Here is an 18,592-nt window from a genome sequence, read left to right on the forward strand (position 1 = left end):
ATGGCTGGAGTACCTGAAAGTGAGGGACCTGGGCCTTCCCAGCTTCCTCCTCACAGGCCCAGCCCAGCCTCTCCGTATCATGCCAGGAGTCAGGAGAGCAGAGTTCTTATCCCAGCTCTGCCGCTAATTGGATATGTGACCACCCCCAAGTTACTTCCCTTTCTTCATCTGTAAAATGACTTACATGGGCTCAAATGTCCCTTACCAAGTTGGTTCTGCTGGCTGACTTTCTATGTGGCCTTGGGGAAGTCACTTCTCCTGCCTGGGTCCCAGCTTCCTTATTTGCAAAAATGGTAATTTCTAAGACCTCATCTAGCTCAAAATTCTGGAGGAGGGGTTTTGAACTTGGGGGTCTGTAAGCTTGTGTATATGTTTTAATATTTTGATAACTATTTCAATAGAATTGGTTTCTGTAATATTATGTATTTTGCTTTCAGATTTTAAAAATATGATTCTGAAAAGGGGTCCATAGACCTTACCACACTGCAGAAGGGGTCCTTGACACACTCACAAAAAAAACTTCTGTTCTCTAGGGCAGTACCACTCTAACTGAGCTGTGTAATCCTGGGCAAGTCACTTAACCTCCAATAATTTCTTCATCTATGAGACTACCCCCACTGAGCCCTTACCTCATCCCCCCAAAGTCCCCAAACACACACACACATACACAAATACAATTATGAGACCATTTCCTGCTTTATAGATAAAGAAAACCAAGACCAGAGATGTCCAATGATTTGTCTCAACTCACTAGCAAAGGATGAGCAAAGCCCAGACCAGACCATGTCTTCTGTCTTATAGGCCAGGGCCCCTTTTCAACTTCTAGTGTCACGTTAGACTAAGACAGGAGTAACATTTGTCTTAACCCTCAAACTCTTGGGCTGTCCTCTTTTTCTTTTTCCTCATCTCTACCCTAACCATTCCAATATTGACATCCAGGAAAAGTTCAGTGGAAGCTTGGTCTTCTCTTCCCAGATCTGAGGAAGCCTATCATTTGTCTCGAGCTGAAATTTAAGGGGACTCAGACCTTTGGTCATCATCTGGGCTGCTCTTCTGGCAAAGGACAGGGCTGGGTTTTTCCTTATCAAAAGAAAAAATTTTTAACTTTTTTCATATTTTACTTTTTTCCAATTACATATAAAAATAATTGAAACATTCATTTTTTAAAAATTTGAGTTCCAAATTCTCTTCCTCCCTCCTTCTCCTCCCCTCTCCTTGAGAAGTCAAGACAGTTGGTATAGATTATACGTGTGCAGTCATGTAAGACATATTTCCATATTAGCTATGTTGTGAAAGAAAACACAGACCAAAAAAAAAAATAACCACCCCCAAAACAAGAAAAGTAAACAAAGTTTAAAAAAAAAATCTGCTTTGATCTGCATTCATACTGCGTCAGTTCTTTCTCTGGAGCTGGATAGCATTTTTCATCATAAGTCCTTTGGATTGTCTTGGATCATTATATTGCTGAGAATAGCTAAGTCATTCACAGTTGATCATTGTATAATATTGCTGTTACAATATTACTGTTTTCCTGCTTCTGCCCACTTCACTTTTCATCAGTTCATGTAAATCTTCCTTGTTGTTTCTGAAATCATCCTGCTCATCATTTCCTATAGCACAATAGTATTCCATCACAATCATACACCACAACTTACTCAGCCATTCCCCAGTTGATGGGCATTCTCTTAATTTCCAGTTCTTTGCCACCACAGAAAGAACTGCTATAAATATTTTTGTGCATGTAGGTCATTTCCCTTTTTTCTTTGATCACTTTGGGATGTAGAACTACTAGTAGTATTGCCAGGTCAAAGGGCATGCACAGCTTTATAGTCCTTTGGGCATAGTTCCAAATTGCTCTCCAGAATGATTGGATCAGTGTTCCAATGCATTAGTGTTCCAATTTTCCCACATTCCTACCAACATTTGTCATTTTCCTTTTCTGTCACATTAACCACTCTGATGAGTGTGAGGTGGTACCTCAGAGTTGTTTTAATTTGCATTTCTCTAATCAATAGCGATTTAGAGCATTTTTTTATATGACTAAAATAGCTTTGATTTCTTCCTCTGACAAAGGAATTTTTAAAAAATTAAAATAAGATCCTTATTTCTATATCACTTTTAAGTTTTGCCAAGAGCTCTGCCTCCATTATTTTAATCTTCTCAACAACTTCCTGAGGGAGGGGGCACAAATAGCATTCGCATTTCATGAGTAAAGAGACTAAAGCAGGTTAGATGATTTGTTCATCTTAAGACTAATACTAGTCGGGGCAGCTAGGTGGTGTGTTGGCCCTGGAGTCAGGAGGACCTGAGTTCAAATCTGACCTCAGATACACGATACTCACTACCTGTGTGACCATGGCAAGTCATTTAACCTCAGTTGCTCCCCCCCAAGAAAAGACTAATATTAGTCTAATAAGACTAATAATAAATCAGTAAATAAAAATGTATGAAGTGCTTCCTATCTGCCAGGCAGTATCCTAAGCACTTGGGGTACAGAGAAAGGCAAACAACAGTCTTTGCTCTCAATCTGTTACAGGAGACAGCATGTAAACAACTATATACGGACAAATATAGAGGATACATAATAATAACTAACATTTATATAGTGCCTACTGTGTGCCAGGCACTATGCTGAGTGCTTTCCAATTATCATCTCATTTGATCCTCACAACAACCCTGGGAGGTCAGTGCTATTATGATGCTCATTTTACAGATGGAGAAACTGAGGCAAACAAGTTATGTGACTTGCCCAAGGTCACACGGCTAGGAAGTATCCAAGGTCAGATTTGAACTGGCATTAAAGGGGATCAGGAAAGGATTTCTGTAGAAGGTAGCATTTTAGCTAGAACTTGAAGGAAGCCTCAGAGGGAGAAAGGAGGAGGGAGGGCATTTCAGGCATAGGGAATAGCCGGTGAAAACTCTCAGAGTTGGGAGATGGAGTGGTAGAGGAGCATCAAGGAAGCCAATGGAAGTATAAGAAGACTGGAAGCAGAGAAGGGGCAGGTTTCTGAGGCGCTTTGAGAATTTTATATTTGATCCTAGAAGTGATATCGAGCCACTGGGGTTGTTTGAGCAGGAAGATGACGTGGACAGACCTGTGCTTTAGGAAAATCACTCTGACGGGGGCATAGACCAGAGTGGGGAGGGACGAGGCAGCAGGCTATTGAAATGGTCCCAGCTTGAGGTGATGAGGGCGGGTACCATCCTGGGGGCTGTGTCAGAAAGAAGGGGGCATGCTTGAGAGATGTGCTGAACATAGAAACTGCAGGGCCTCGCAACAGATCGGATGTGGGGTGGGCAGAGGGCTGTGATGGGGAGGGAAAGAGAGTCAAGACTTGAGGATGACCCATAAGTGAGGTGTGAACACCGGTGACTGGAAAGATGGTGTTCTCCTCTACAGTAACAGGGAAGTGAGGAAGAGAAGAAGTTTGAGGGGGAGAGATAAGAGTCTACTTTTAGCCAGGCTGAGTTTAAGATGTCTAGAGAACCCCCGGTTCAGGATGTCTAATAGACAGTTAAACCCTGGAGTACGTGAGGAACGATCCAAACTCAAGTCTTCAAATCCAAATCCAGGGCTGTAGCCACTGCCCCACACTGCCTCTAAAATGATGGTGCTGATAGCTAACATTTATAATTGTGCTTTCTATGTGCCAGGTACTGTGCTAAGTGCTTTACAATGACTACAACAGCCCTAGGAAGTAGGTGCTGTTAGCCCTATTTTACAGATGAGGAAACTGAGGTAAGCAGAGATTAAGTGACTTGCCCAGAGTCACGTAGCTAGGAAGTGCTGCAGGCCAGATTTGAACTCAGGTCTTCCTGACTCCAGGTCCAGGGCTCTATCCACCAAGTTACCCAGCTGAAAAGGCGTGGAAGGACTGTCCTTTCCCAAATTCTGTGGGCCAACCAAATTGGCCCATATTCTGCAGATTCTTTGTACACAACACTCCATCGCCCACATTCGAGCCTTTGGAAGTCTTCCTGACTCCAGCCTGAGTTCTGTGTTTTAAGGTGCCTTCCTCTGAATTCTATGTCCTAGGTAAGGTCCCCTCCATCTCTGACAATCAATGTTCTAAGGACCTTCCCAGCTCTGGCTTTATTGATCCTCTCTAGCTCTGACACACTATGATTCCATGAAAGGCTCTTCCCCATGATAGGAATTTCAGGGAGCAGACAAGGAGTTTTGGAGATGGTAGGGCCTTTCTAGGTTCCACTGAATTGTACCTCTTCAGAAGCTAAGACCAGTCCTTGGCCTCAGGCATCGCTGGAAACAGAGGGAAGGGTCCAGGAACATCACATTGCAAAGGAAATAGCATTGTGCTCCTCCCCTAACCCTGCTCCAGGGTGAACTCAGCATCCCCTTAAGTACCAATATCCCACCTGGATCCCTGCCTCCCCCCCACCCAGGATGCCCCCCACCTATCCACCCAGCAGCAGTCCTTAGCAGGCCTTCGCAGGGCATGATTTCCAACCTGTCAGGCCCCTGCTGGTTTTTCCTTTACCTAACTGCATCCTGTCTCCTCCCCAGCACGTCACCCTGCCTTCAGAGGCAGTGAGGGAGAGTGGAGAGATCCCCAAGCAGGAGAAACAGAGGCCTGGGTTCTAGTCTGAGGACCACCACTGATCTGCTCTTTGACCTGGGCCCAGTCACTGTACCTCATTATACCTCTGTTTCCTCTTCTGTCAAATGAGGGTTAACCCAGCTGATCTCTGAGGTCTCACCACTTTACAGCCCAAAGTGAGCTGGTGTTGAGAGCAGGATTTTTTTTTTTTTGGCTGTTCAGACTAAACCTCTGAATAAACAGATTGCTGGCCAAGTTTGAGTTCTCCCCATGCTCATTTTACTTTCTGCAAAACATTCCCGGGGCTGGGCTTTCTGCTGAAGTTCCCAGCACTGACAGCAGGCCCTGAATGTAACTGGAGGGAAAGTATGATGCATGGGGCCAGGCCCTGGTGAACGAGCAGATTAATTTGTAAGTAGCCCAGAGAAGCCCTCATAAATTCATTGGAATATCCCACCATGCACTCTAGGAAGGGGGAGGTCGATGCTTCGGCCTGGGCCAGGATGCCTGTCGGACAAGGAAGAGATAGCATTGGAAAGGAAACAAACATGGTGTAATGGATAGTTCCCAGGACTCAAGACCTAATCCCCTCTCTGATACTCACTAGCTGTGTGAGCACAAGCAAGGCACTGGTCCTGTCTGAGCATTGCTCCCCTCACCTGTAACATGGTAATCGGGTGCATTTCCTACCCTATGGGCTTGTGAGTAAAGCGCTTTGTAGAATGCGAAGCATTGTAAAAACATTAACTCTTCTTGCTGTGATTGCTATTATTCCTAAACAGGACCAATCTCCTGCCTCTCTGGGGGAGCGGCCCAGAATCCCTGGTCTCCAGAGACCTAGGCTTAGGGCTGGTAACTTTAAAAAGCAACAACGCACAGTAGAAAGAGTCCCTGGGTTTGAGTCGCAGTTCTAATCCTTATAGCCACCTGACACTTCTGCTCTCTGGGACTCAGTTCCCCCCTCTGTAAAATGAAAGAGTTGAATTAGAAGATGCCAAAGGTCCCTGTTCTCTGACATTACCAGCTGTCTTCTTGGCCTACCTGGCCTTCAATTTTCCTCATCTGTTAAATGGAGATAATACCTGGAGCATTTATATCACAGGATTGTTCTGAAGATCAAGTTAGATAAGGTATATATATATATATATATATATATATATATATATATATATATAAAACCTTTTGCAAACCTTAAAGTGTCTCATAAATGTCAACTGTTATCATTATTATCATTATTAGACACAATGGAGATTTTTGAGTAGGAGAGTGGCAACATCCAGACCTGAGTTTTAGGCATATCATCGGCTATGGAGAGAGGAGAGGGTTGGAAGAGAGGGGACCAGCTTGTCCAGGTGAGAATCCAAGAGGAGGGGAGTGACCATGTGAGGAAAAAGAGGAGATGTTGTGGAGGTAGAGTCTCTGAAATTAGGATGAGGGAGGGAGGGAAGAGAGAAGGGAAGAAATTATAGAACTTGGAACAGAAATAGATGCTGTAGGTTAGAGCGCTGAACTTGGAATCACGATAACCTGAGTTTCAATGCTTCCTGAAACACTTAGTAGCTGTGTGACCCTGGGCAAGTCACTCTCAGCCTCTCAGGTTCTCTCTCAGCCTCTCAGCCTCAATTTCCCTATCTGTAAAATGGGGATAATAGTAGCAACTATCTCCCAGGGTTGTTGTGAGGATCAAGTGATATATAACGTGCTATGCAAAAGCACTATAGATAATGTATATGTGTATATGCATTATCTACACACATGAATATGTATACATACATATAGATATATATGTATACGTATGCTTATTCCTTTCCCTTCTCAAGTCTTGCAAAGTTGTTTGTCTTTACAACATTGATGTCCTTGTAAAAATGGTTCTCCTGTTGCTCACTTTATCCTGCTTCATCTCGTACAAGTCTTCCAAGGTTTTTCTGAAACCATTTAGGAAACACTTCCCAATAGCAAAAGGAATTCAACAGTAACATCATCTGCCTTGGGAAGAAGTGAGTTTCCTCATCATTGGTGGGAGTTGGGGGTAGGGGGGGAGGTCTAAGACTAACATCTAAGATGCTGAACAGCCCCATGGCAGGGACATCCTAGAGGGGATTGCTGAACTGGATGGAAGGTTCCCTGAATACCCCGTGAAGTCCTTCATAACGCTAAGATTCTAATTGTGCAGGGACTGAACCCTTAAACTGGAGGCCAGCCAGAAGCAAAGGCTGAAGTCTTCTTTGACCAGAAGTGGGCTTGAGTGGACAGGATCCAAGCTTGTGATCACTCAGACAGCTTCTCACTGCGGTGGGTCAGAAGTTAGACAAGATCAACCCCAAGCTTTCCCCTGCCCCTGAATGCCGATGGCTGGGGGCATTCCCTGGCATTCCCGAGCCTCAGTTTCCTCTTCTCTAAAATGGAGAGATTAAAAATTCCTGCTCTCCTGTGTCATTGCACTGTTGTAAGGCTCAGATGAGATAAAAAATGGCAAAGTGCTTTGTTAACTTCATGAATGTGACAACATCTTGGTTACGTATACTGTTATTATTAATAAGTCAGACCATGTACTTTGTACTTGTATCCCTAACCCCTTGAATAGTGCCTGGCATATAGGAGATGCTTAATAAATACTTGTTGATTGGTTAATTTATGTAGGTGACCAGGTGTTCTAGATGGTGAGAGGGATAGAGCATTGCTTCTGAAGTCAGGAAGACCTGGGTTCAAATCTGGCCTCAGATACTAACTGCATGATCTTGGGCAAGTCACTTAACCTCTGTCTGCCTCAGTTTCCTCATCCGTAAAATGAGAATAATAATAATACCTATCCCCCAGAGTTGTTGTGAGGATCAAATGGGATAATAATTATAATAATTACAAAGCACTTAGCACTTAACCTGGCACATAGTAAGCACTATATAAATTTTAGCTATTATTATTATTATGTGCTCTGCATATATTAAGGGACTCTGATAATGAAGGGAAAGTAAGTTTATGAACTGTGGGGTACTAATGTATGTTGCTCTGCAGGTGCACAGCCCAGATCATTGTCTTGTCTAGAGGCAGGGTGGTAAAGGGGAGAGAGCCCTGGCTTTGGAGCCAGAAGACCTGGGTTCTAGGCAGTGAGTCAATAAAGGTTATTAAGCACCTACTATGTGCCAGGCATTGTGCTATGTGCTGGAGATACAAGAAAGGCAAAAGACAGTACCTGTCCTCAAGGAGCTTACAATCTAACAGAGGAGATGACATGCAAACAAATATAGACAGACAAACTATGTACAAGATAGATAGGAAGTAATTAACAGAAGGAAGGCCCTAGAATTAAGAGAGATTGGGGAAGGCTTCCTGTAGAAGGTGGGATTTTAGCTGGGACTTAAAGGAAGCCGGGGAGACCGAGAGAAAGAGAGACAGAGAGAGAGACAGAGAGAGAGAGAAAGACGTAAAGAATTCCAAGCACAAGGGATTGGTAAGTGGGATGGCTAACGCTGGGAGCTGGTTCTGTTCTTGGAACAGTAAGGAAGTCGGTGTCACCTTGATTTCAGGGAGAGTGAGATGTAAGAAGACCAGAAAGGTAGGAGGGGGCTAGGGTTTGAAGGACTTAGAATTTCAGAGGATTTTATACTTGAACCTGAAGGCCTAGAGTTTATTCCAGAGGGGGTGACGTAATTAGACTTATACTTTAGGAAAACTTCTTTCTAGTCCTGGTTTTAGAACTTGCCAGCTGTGTGAATGCTGGAGCATTATTTCAGGTCTCTGGATTTCAGATCTGTTTCCTCTCTTGTAAAATAGGGCTCAATAATGATTGCATTACTTGTACCATGGAGATTTTTTTTTTTGTGAGCAAAGAATTTGGTAAAGTGCTAATAAGATACCACATACTTAATAATAAATGAATGTGAATCAGGTATGTTGGGCAAGACTGATCTGTCCTTACGATCCTTTTAGAATAGGGAAGACCCAGGCTAGGCCAGTTTTATTCAGGGTACCAGGGTGGAAAGTGCAATGATCGCACAGCCAAAGGGTCTGGATTCGAGTGTCCGCTTTTCTGTGTATGACCTTAGACAAGTTCCCCTCCCATCTCTGGGTCTTGGCTCCTTCCTTTGTAAAATGAGAGGACTAGACCAGAGAGGCCCCAAATGGCAACCCTAAAGCTCGGCATCATGTCATAAAGAAGAGAATGCCATACCCTTACCAGCTGACGCTTGACCATGATCAAGTCATTGATTTATCTCTGTCTATAAATCCCTTCTTTGCATTCTACCAGAAGCCCAGAATTTCAGGGACTGGAAGAGACCTCAGATGTCTGTTCACAGGATGATGGGATCATAGACAGAAGCCATCCAGTCTAACCCTCCGATTTTACAGTGACTTGTCTGAGGTCACAGAGGTAGTGACCATGAAAGGCAGGATTTGAACCCTGGCTCAGAGCTCTCTTTACACTAATGTCATTCAGTCCTCCCACCCAGCCCAAAGCCAGAGGCCCTTCTATGGTCTGCCTGACATCAGTCCTAACCAGCCTGTGCTTCAACACCACCAGAAACAGGGAACTTAACATATCCTGAAGCCCAGCCCATTTTATCTTGGGATAGCTCTGATTTTAAGGAAATTCTTCCTAATGTTAATAACGACAGTTCAGGCTTTCTCTGTTTGCCTCAGTTTCCTCAACTGTAATAACACCTACCTACCTCACAGGGTTGTTGAGAGGACAGGGTTGTAAGAGATAATATTTGTAAAGCACTTATCTGTGCTTGGCACATAGCAGGTGCTATACAAATTCTTATTCCCTCCCCCATTTTCCCCCTTTCTGCAAAACCTTGTGTTTTACAGAGCACTTTCCTTACACCAACCTTGTGAGGTGAATAGTGCAAATATTAGTGTCCCTGTTTTACAAAGAAGGGATCTGGGGTTCATGCAGATGGAGTGACTTCCTCAAGGTCATCCAGCAGTAAAGGTTTACAGCCAAACTCGAACCCAAAGTCTTTCCTCCAGCACCAGCGTTGTTTCTGTTTCACAAAGCTGTCTCTTTGAAAGTTAAATGAGAATTTGCCTCAGGTCTTAAGGAAGATTCCAGCTTCCTGGGGAATTCCAATCCAAAGACCACTAGATAGGGAATCAGGAGACCTGAATTCATAGTTATTTCATCAACTTAGAGCTAGAAATCATTGAGTCTAACCTGCCTCATTTTCCTGGATGCTGGGTGGTGAATTTGAGGTCAAGTAGACCTGACTTGGAATCCTGCCTTAGGTACTCACTCACTAGCTGTGTGGCTCTGGGCAAGTCACTTCACTCTCCAAGCCTCTCTTTCCCCATCTGTAAAACAGGGATAACAATACTAGCTACCTCCCATTGCTTGTGAGAATTGAATGAGATAACATGTAACATGCTTTGCAACCTTTAAGGTGCTATGCAAACGCTAGCTATTATTATTACAGATTGGGAAACTGAGGTGCAGAGAAGTTATTTGACTTGCCCAAGGTCACACAAGCAGTAGTAAGTGGCATTTGACCCCAAATCCCCTGGCTCAAAATCTTAATGCTGTTCTCTACTGTGATGAGCTGCCTGTGACCCTGAGCTGCAATTTCCTACTTAGGAGACCTTGGTCCAATCAGTTAACCTCTCTTGGCCTCAGATTTCCCCATCTGTAAAATCAGGTCTTTGGACTAGATAAATCCTTCTGGTCCCTTCCAACTCCAAATCCCATGATCCTTCTGGGCACCGATTCAGGGAATCCTGCCCTTGGCCCAGAGCTTCTTTCTTACTTCAACCTTTACTAATCTTTCAGCTCTGGCTGAAGATATAAGGCCCCTAGAACCGTATCCTTTCCCCCCAGTCCCCAGTGTGGTGCTACCACAATCTCGGGGTACCCCAAAACCAGTATTTACTTCCTTCTTTCCACTACCCCCAAATCTCCCAGAGCCTCACAGAATCTCAGAGTTGGAGGGGACCTTGAGTGTGAATCTCCTCTACAACATTTCCGGACAGGTTGTCAGCTAGCTTTAGAGAGTCAGTCTTATTAAACACTTAACTAATAAGCATTTATGAAGCACCTACTATGTGCTGGGCACTGTGCTAAGCACTAGGGATTAAAAGAAAGGCAAAAGACAATCCCTGCCTTCGAGGAGCTCATGATCTGATGGTGGAGACAATGTACAGGCAACTATGTACAAACAAGTTATAGATGGGATAAATGGAAAAAACCAACAAAGAGAAGGCCCTGGAATTAAGAGGGATTGGGAAAGGCTTCCTAAGGATGGGGGGCTTTTAGCTTCCACTTGAAGACCTGAAGCAACAATGAACTCACTACCACACAAGGCAGCCCATTTAATTGTTGGGTAGCTGGTGTTATTTACACCAGAGTGGGTAGGGCAATTGGAAATGGTTTGTGTGTTTTGTATTAGGCCAATCTGGACTAGATGACCCCTAAGACTCCTTCCAGGTCTAAATCTATGATCCTGATTCTAAGTCTGCCTCTGTGCAGCTTTCACCTACCTCAGTTTTCTTTTCTGTGAAATGGTGATAATATCCATCATACTACCTCCCTCGAGGAGATACTGTGAGGAAACTGCTTTGTAAACCTTAAATAGGAGTAGGTGCATTGCAGAGCACACCAGGCCATGAGTGTGTGTGCTCCAGGGAGTATGGAGATCCAGCTCTCTATCCAATGAGCTCCCTCGTTGTTATTTTTAAAGATACTAAACCTAAGATTCAGAATGGAGAAGTCAGGGTCTCTGGCCTAACAGGGAATTTACCCTGCTGTAGGTCTTCCAGCTCCATGTCCAGGTCCCTCTCTGTCATATCGCAGCCCCAGGTGGGGAGGGCAAGAAGAAGAGTTAAGAAATAGAGAAGCAATATGGCAGAAAGAGTGCTAAGACTGAGTCTCTTGCTTCCTAGCCATGTGGCCTTCCCCTCTGTTTCCTTCTCTGTAAGATGAGGGTGCCATACTAGATGATTTCTAAGAGCTTTTCCAGCTGAATCAATCTAAGAATTTAAATTGTGGAACTCAGTTTCCCCACCTGTAAATGGAAGGGTTGGAAGAGATGGTTTCTGAGTTCTTTTTTAATTCAAGCATGCTGTGTTCTAATGTCCCTCCCAAGCCTGACATTGGGTTCTTAGATGCCTTCTAGTTCTTACATTCTGGGTTCTCAAGTCTCTTCCAGCTCTAACATTTGGCGTTCTAAGATCCCTTCTGTCTCTAACATTCTACACTCTAAGGTCCCATCTACTCTGACATTCTATGTTCTAAGATCCCTTCTGGCTCTGCCATTCTATGTTCTAAGATCCCTTCTGTCTCTGACATTCTACATTCTAAGGTACCATCTACTCTGGCATTCTATGTTCTAAAATCCCTTCTGGCTCTGACATTTCTATGTTCAAAGATCTCTTCTGTCTCCGACATTCTACACTCTAAGGTCCCATCTCCTCTGACATTCTCTGTTCCAAGATCCCTTCTCTCTCTGATATTCTACACTTGAGGGTCTCTTCTACCTCTGGCACTCTAGGTTCTAAGGTTTGCTCTAGCCTAAGTGGCATGGCTGAAGGCAGAAGAGATGGGGACAACCAGGGGCCTTGGGCAGGGAATCAGGGCTGTCCAAGACCCAAGCTGCCAACAATCAATGTGAGGAAGGATGGGGCAGCTCGATTTCATGGATGAAGCCAGAGCCCTTCAGCACAGGGCAGGGAAATCAATCCTAGACACACATAAATAAATACACCAGGAGGAGGCTAGCTGCATCCAAGGAGAGGGGATGCGGTAATTCAGTAATTAACGGTAATGACCGTTTCTAACTAAGTCCCACTCCAGGGAGTCAATCAGGGATTACAGGCGGGAGGCAGAAATTTACTGGTCTGGACAGCCTTTCTCAGCTTGACTCACTCATTCAAATCCCTAATTGAAACCATTTTGGTTTATCTCCGGGGGAGGGGAGTCTGAGAATGGAAAAGAAAGCTCAGTGGTGCCCACAGCTCCGCTTCCTAAGTCTAAAGTAGTTTTAAAGGAAAGGCTCTCATGAGGTCAACTTGCAGACCCCCATCCCTTGCTTATTTTCTCCCTTGATGTGTCGCTGACCAACGTGGCCTCTTCTTCTGTGGCCAGTCTTGCTATTCAAGAGACACAGACCCCCACTGGTCCCTCCCAGCTCCCAAGTTGATGATTGTATGATCTTTGTGATTAGAGATCTTCAAGTAGGCAGGGTTTGTCCCCCTGGTACTGATCGTACCACACGACCTCTGAGGTCACTTCTCTTTCTGAAAGTCTGTGATTCTTGGGTTAAGCTCAGTTTGAATTTCCCAACAGAGAAGACGTCCACTGTGGAACATGGGCTTACCTTGTAAGGTCATGGGCTCACAGGCTTATTTCTGGAAGGGAACTTACAGGTCATTTAGTTCAACTTCCTTGTGTTACAGAGGAAGAAACTGAGGCCTGGTGAAACCACGAAGTTAAACGACCTGTGGTAATAAGTGGCAGAACCAGGATTTGAAGCTGGTTCTTCTGGTTCCAAATCCAACACTCTTTCCATTATTCCATGCTGGGGGGACTCATGGTCTTCTGGGACAGTCTGTTCTGTCTCTTAGGAACTACATGAACCAGAGTCCCAGAGAGTGTATTATCTTGTTCTTACCTCTGGCCAAACAGAATGAGAAGCACTGGCATTAGAGTCAGGGGCTGTCTCCTGGCTCTTCCACTTGGGAATATGACTTTTGTGGGCCTTAGTTTACTTATCTGTAAATTCCCTTGCAGCTCTAAATCTATGATCTTATGAGGCCCTATCCCATGAAAACCCTTCAGATACTGGAATAAAGGCATTCTTGTTCCAGCCTTAAGTGTCCTCTCATGGTGAGTACTCTTAAGTTCAGAAATTCTCATCGTTCTCAGAGCCTAGTTCCCTGGGCTAGGTGTGAAAGTCAGCAATGGAGTCTGTATTCCCGGAACTGCCCTGAACAGGAGAAGAGGCCATTTTTGCCTGTGATAGGCAGCAAAGCAGAGGGAACAGGGTGACCTTATGAGTGACCTCATTTCCCTTTTAGTAGATTTGTGGAACAGAGCTGTGGGGGCCTGTGAGCTCCCTTTCCTGTTCCCAGCTTCTTGTCCCCTGAAGATGAATGGGGAGGCATTCAAGTGGAGGCCGGGTGACTTATCGGGATGTCGTTGGGGTGTCCACCACCTCAAGTAGGGGTAAGACTGGGTGGTTTCCCAAGTCAGGGCCAGTTTTGAGCTTCTGTGATCCTGTGGTTGGCTTCTAAATGGCCTAACCCCTGGCTTTAGTACTCCCTAACCTCCTCTGCTTCCTTCAATTCCTGAGCCTTCTTGGAACAGGTCTAAAAGACCTTTGCCCGAGGTACCACAGTTTGGCTTCTCCCCATTGTGCCTGCTTCCTGCCTCCGGGGCCAAGCAATACAGGGTAGGCAGGTATTTTGACAAGTTGACAAGGCAGTCAGCTATGTACTTGGCACTATGCTAAGTACTGAGGATTCAAAGAAAGTTAAAAACTTTCAGCGAACTCAGAGTCTGATGGGGAGAGGCAACATGCAAACACATGTACAAACAAGACATAGGCAGGTTAAATTGAGGGTAATCTCAGAAAAAAGGCACTAAGATTAAGGAAAACTGGGAAAGGCTTTTTGTAGAAGTTGGGACTTTGAATTCTGAAGGAAGTCAGGGAAGCTAGAAGGCAGATATAAAGAGGGGCTCAGTATTCCAGACATGGAGGATAGCAGGGAAAAAGTCAGAGATGGAAAGTTCCAGGAACAGCAAAGAGGACTATGTTATTGGATTGAGGAGTATGTGAGTGAGTAAGGTGTAAGAAGGTTGGAAAGGTAGAAAGGAGCCAGGTTATGAAAGGCTTTGAAAGCCAAACAGAGAATATTCTAGCTTCTGCTTATACTTGATCCTGGAGGCAATAGGAAGCCACTAGAGGTGACTGAATAGAGGGTGACAAGATCAGTTTGACAGCTGAGCAGAGGATGGATGGTATCCTTCTGCCCCATTGACAGCTTTAAATGTTTGAAGACAGTGACCATGACAATCCTCTTTCCTCAATCTGTTCCTCTTCAGGACAGGATGACGTAGCTCTGTTTGCCCTGGTCAGGTCCCATCTGGCGTGTTGTGGTTAGTTCTGGGCGCCACTTAGAAAGACATCGACAGTGTATCCATTATGAAGGAACCCAGAGTGATGAGGGCCCCATAAACCAGACCATATGGGGATCCATCGAAGGGTTTGGAAAGGTTTAGCCTGGAACAGAGAGCCAGGAATGACATGAATATTGTTTTTAGGAAATTGAAGGGACGTCCTGTAGGGGAGGGAGTTGACATTTTGCTCGGCTCAGGCAGCAGAATTAGGAGCAATGAGTAGAAGGCAAATTTTAAATATAATCTAAGTACAATTATAACTTTCCAAAAGGGGAATGGGTTGCTTTAGGTGATAGTGAGTTTTCCCTGATTGGAGGTCTTCAAAAGAGGTTTGGGGGAGCACTAGTCAGAGAAGATGTGGAAGGAATTCTGGATCAAGGGTAAGTCTGAATGGTTACCTCTAAAGTCCTTGCCAATTCTGAGATTCTGTGGGTCTAAAATTCCCCAGTTCTTTTACCTGATCCTATTATGGCAGGGTTTCCAGTCCTTTCCCCCTTCCTGACCCACCCCACCTTCTCTGTCTCTCCTTCTGGGGTGCTTCCTGGCTTGCCAATGTCCTTCCAAAAATACCACTTTCAGATTTGGGACAGTATTCAGGAGCTCAGACACTTTGCTCCCCTCCTCCAGCACCCATTACCTGGGGGGACAAGCTAGGCTTTCCTCATAGCCCCAAGGCAGACAATTCAGGCTCTCATGAGCCCAGGGTTGGACTAAGGATTTGATATGGAAGGAGTTAGGGAGAGGGGCAGGGGCAGAGAAGGGAAGCTGCTATAGGCAAAAGCCTTTAAATATTCATCCCAACTATTACCTCTTATGTACCTCTTTCCTTTCAGTCTTGAAGTTTTTTTTTTCTCTTTCCTAGACTTAAAAAAGAAATTACAAATTAACCTCCAGCCTGTTAACACAGAATGGGAGAGCTGGAAAGGCCTTGAGAGTGTACAGTGCTAAACAGAGAACATAGAATGGCAAAGCTTGATGGATCTTTAGAATACATGATATCAGAGCTAGAAGGGGCCTTAAAACACAGAATGTCAGAGCTGGGAGGGACCTTAGAACACAGAATATCAGAGCTGGGAGGGGCCTTAGAACACAGAATGTCAGAGCTGGGAGGGACCTTAGAACATAGAATGTCAGAACTAGGAGGGGCCTTAGAACACGGCATGTCAGGTCTGAAAGGGACCCTGGAACATAGAATGTTAGAACTGGATAGGGCCATAGAACATAGAATATCAGAACTGGAAAGGACTTTAGAACATAGAATGTCAGAACTAAGAAGGAACTTAGCACAAAGGATACGGAGACCATTCAGTCCACTCTCCAATCTGATAGAAGATCAGAGATGGGCCGTGACCTGCTCAACATCACTGAGTACACCAAGGAGGCTGAATGGAAATCAAACTCTTGTTCTCCAAGGCTAGGGTTTCCCCCCTACACCAAGCTTCAGCAAATGCCTTAGGAATAACAAAAATAGTGATAAAAATTATAATGACAATAACTAACATTGATGTTGTACTTTAAAGTTTGCAAAGTTCTTTGTAAATATGATCTCATTTGATCCTTGCAACAACCCTGGGAGGTCGGGGTTCTTATCACCGCCATTTTACAAATGAGGAAATGGAAACTGAGGGACATTGAGTGACTTTTCCAGGGGCACACAGCTAGTGGGTATGTAAAGAAGAATCTGACTCCAACCCAGGCCTTCCTGATTCCAGACCTAGCATGTTTCTGCAGCACTCCAAAGGTTATGAAGTGCTTTCCTTCTAGCCCTAAGGAGTAGGTGGAACAAGTTTTTCAGATGAAGAAACTAAGGCTCAAAAAATGACTTGTTCAAGGTCACACAGCCAGGACTGGCACCTTGGTCTGCTGGATCCTGGTCCTCTGCCTGTTTCCCCAGAGCTAAGCTTCAAACACTTTCATTGGGTTATAAACCACTTTGCAACTATTATTAAACTTGAATTAAAGTTCAAACTTCAAAATAGCCCCGTGATGGAGATTGCCATCATGGAGGGGGTGTAGAGGAAAGAGCACTAAATTTGGAATCAGACGAGCCAGGTTCCAATCTTGTACGTGTTCCCTGTGTGACCTCACACAAGGCCAACCTCGGCCAAGTGACTTCGTCTCCCTCACCTTTACTTTCCTCTTCCAGTAGATGAAGGGTTTAGACTACAGGACCCTCAGGATTCTAGAGTTTATTCTTGAGAGTCTGAGATTTTTTACTCATGCCAATCCTCCATTTCCAGAAGTATCAGTTGGACCACAGGAATACAGCTCTAGAACTGGAAGGCATTTCAGAGGCCAGCCCCCCAGATCTTACCCCTCAACGGGCCGTTTAATGAGCCACTGTGCCTTCTCTCCCCACTCCCAGTGTTCCCCTGGTAGCTGCTAAGCCTTTGGTGAGGAGTTTCTCTCTACTTGGCTAGACTGGTTCTTGGGAGACAAATACACTCTCCCTTGCCAGGCCTGTGCTAAAGCCTCCCTGGCCTGGTGAGAACTGTCAGAGACTACGTTCTCCTGGCACTGCCTTCCAGGACCGGGATCATTCCTGTGCTGCAGTGAGATCTCAGTGGAGGAATATGAGCATCATGCTATATCCCCAATAGAATGTAAGCCCCTTGAGGGCAGGGACTATTTAACCACTTGTGCCCAGCAACTAACTCAGTGCCTAATGCATACTAAGTGCTTAATAAATACCTTTTGATTGATTATTATGCCCATTTTCCTGGGAAGGAAACGGAGCTTCTGAAATATCAAGGAACTTGCCCAAGGTCACGTAGTAAGAAGCTGCTGGGTTGGTCCAGTGCTGTTCCGCCATGGTGTGGATCTCTGAAGGATCATTTCATTGATAAGCTGGCAATGATGGCAGCCAGATGTGGTCAGGACTAGGACACAAGTTAAGTGTCTGAGAAGTGACGATTAATAATAACTATATAATAAGAGCTGACATTTACATAGTATGTGCCATGGGCCAGGCACTGTGCTGTATAATTATTATCCCAGTTGATCCTCACAACAACCCTGGGAGGTAGGTATCATTATTATTTCCATTTTACATATGAGGAAACTAAGGCAAACAGAGGCTAAGTGACTTGCCCAGGGTCACACAGCTGGGAAGTGTCTAAGGTCAGATTTGAACTCAGGTTTTCCTGATTCCAGGCCCTCCAGATTGTCCCTTTTAGAGGAGAATTCAAGGAAGGCAATACTACAGGAGGTAGCCATTTGGGCCACAAGATGACCCGGTCTTTCTCCTAGAGGCAAAGCCCAGAGGCATCTTAATTGAAAGATAATCAGATGGTCAGGGAGGGCAGTTAACTTACTGTGTGACTGTAGGGAAGTCACTATATATCTCTGGACCTCACATGTCTTATCCTTAAAATGGAAGAGTGGGACTAGATGTTTTTTGTTTGCTTGTTTGTTTTTTAAAGGCAGTTGGGGTTAAGTGACTTGCCCAGGGTCACACAGCTGGTAAGTGTCAAGTGTTTGGTCTGAGGCCAGATTTGAACTCAGGTCCTCCTGACTTCAGGGCCGGTGCTCTATATCCATTGCACTACCCAGTTGCCCCAAGGGACTAGATATTTTTTAGAGGTTGTTCCCTGTCTTAACTTTTTGTAGTTCTGTGAGGCTCTGGTAAGAATCTCATAGAAGCCACTAGGCTCTCTCAGACCCCTCCTGGGTATTGGTTCCCACTGAAATTGTGAAGTTGGATAAACAGGATCTTAAAATCCTAGAGACAAAGAATATGAGAACTTAGAATATTAAAATTGCAACATAACTTAGAATATGAAATGTTAGAGTATAACAATAGTGTCAGTGTTAAAAGGGACCTTAGAACATAGAACATGATGTCAGAGTGGGAAGAGGCCATAGAACACAGAACACAATGTCAGAGCTAGAAGGGGCCTTAGAACACAGAACACAGTGTCAGAGC

General features: G+C 44.6%; 1 protein-coding gene across 5 annotated transcripts in view; it reads left to right on the forward strand.

The window, feature by feature from the left end:
• WNT11 (Wnt family member 11) overlaps nt 1-18,592 on the forward strand; it is a 61,418-nt gene that overhangs the window by 20,330 nt on the left and 22,496 nt on the right. The window lies entirely within an intron of this gene.

Source organism: Vombatus ursinus, unplaced genomic scaffold, assembly GCF_900497805.2.
Source record: "Vombatus ursinus unplaced genomic scaffold, bare-nosed wombat genome assembly UNPS02005659.1, whole genome shotgun sequence".
Taxonomy (NCBI): Eukaryota; Metazoa; Chordata; class Mammalia; order Diprotodontia; family Vombatidae; genus Vombatus; species Vombatus ursinus.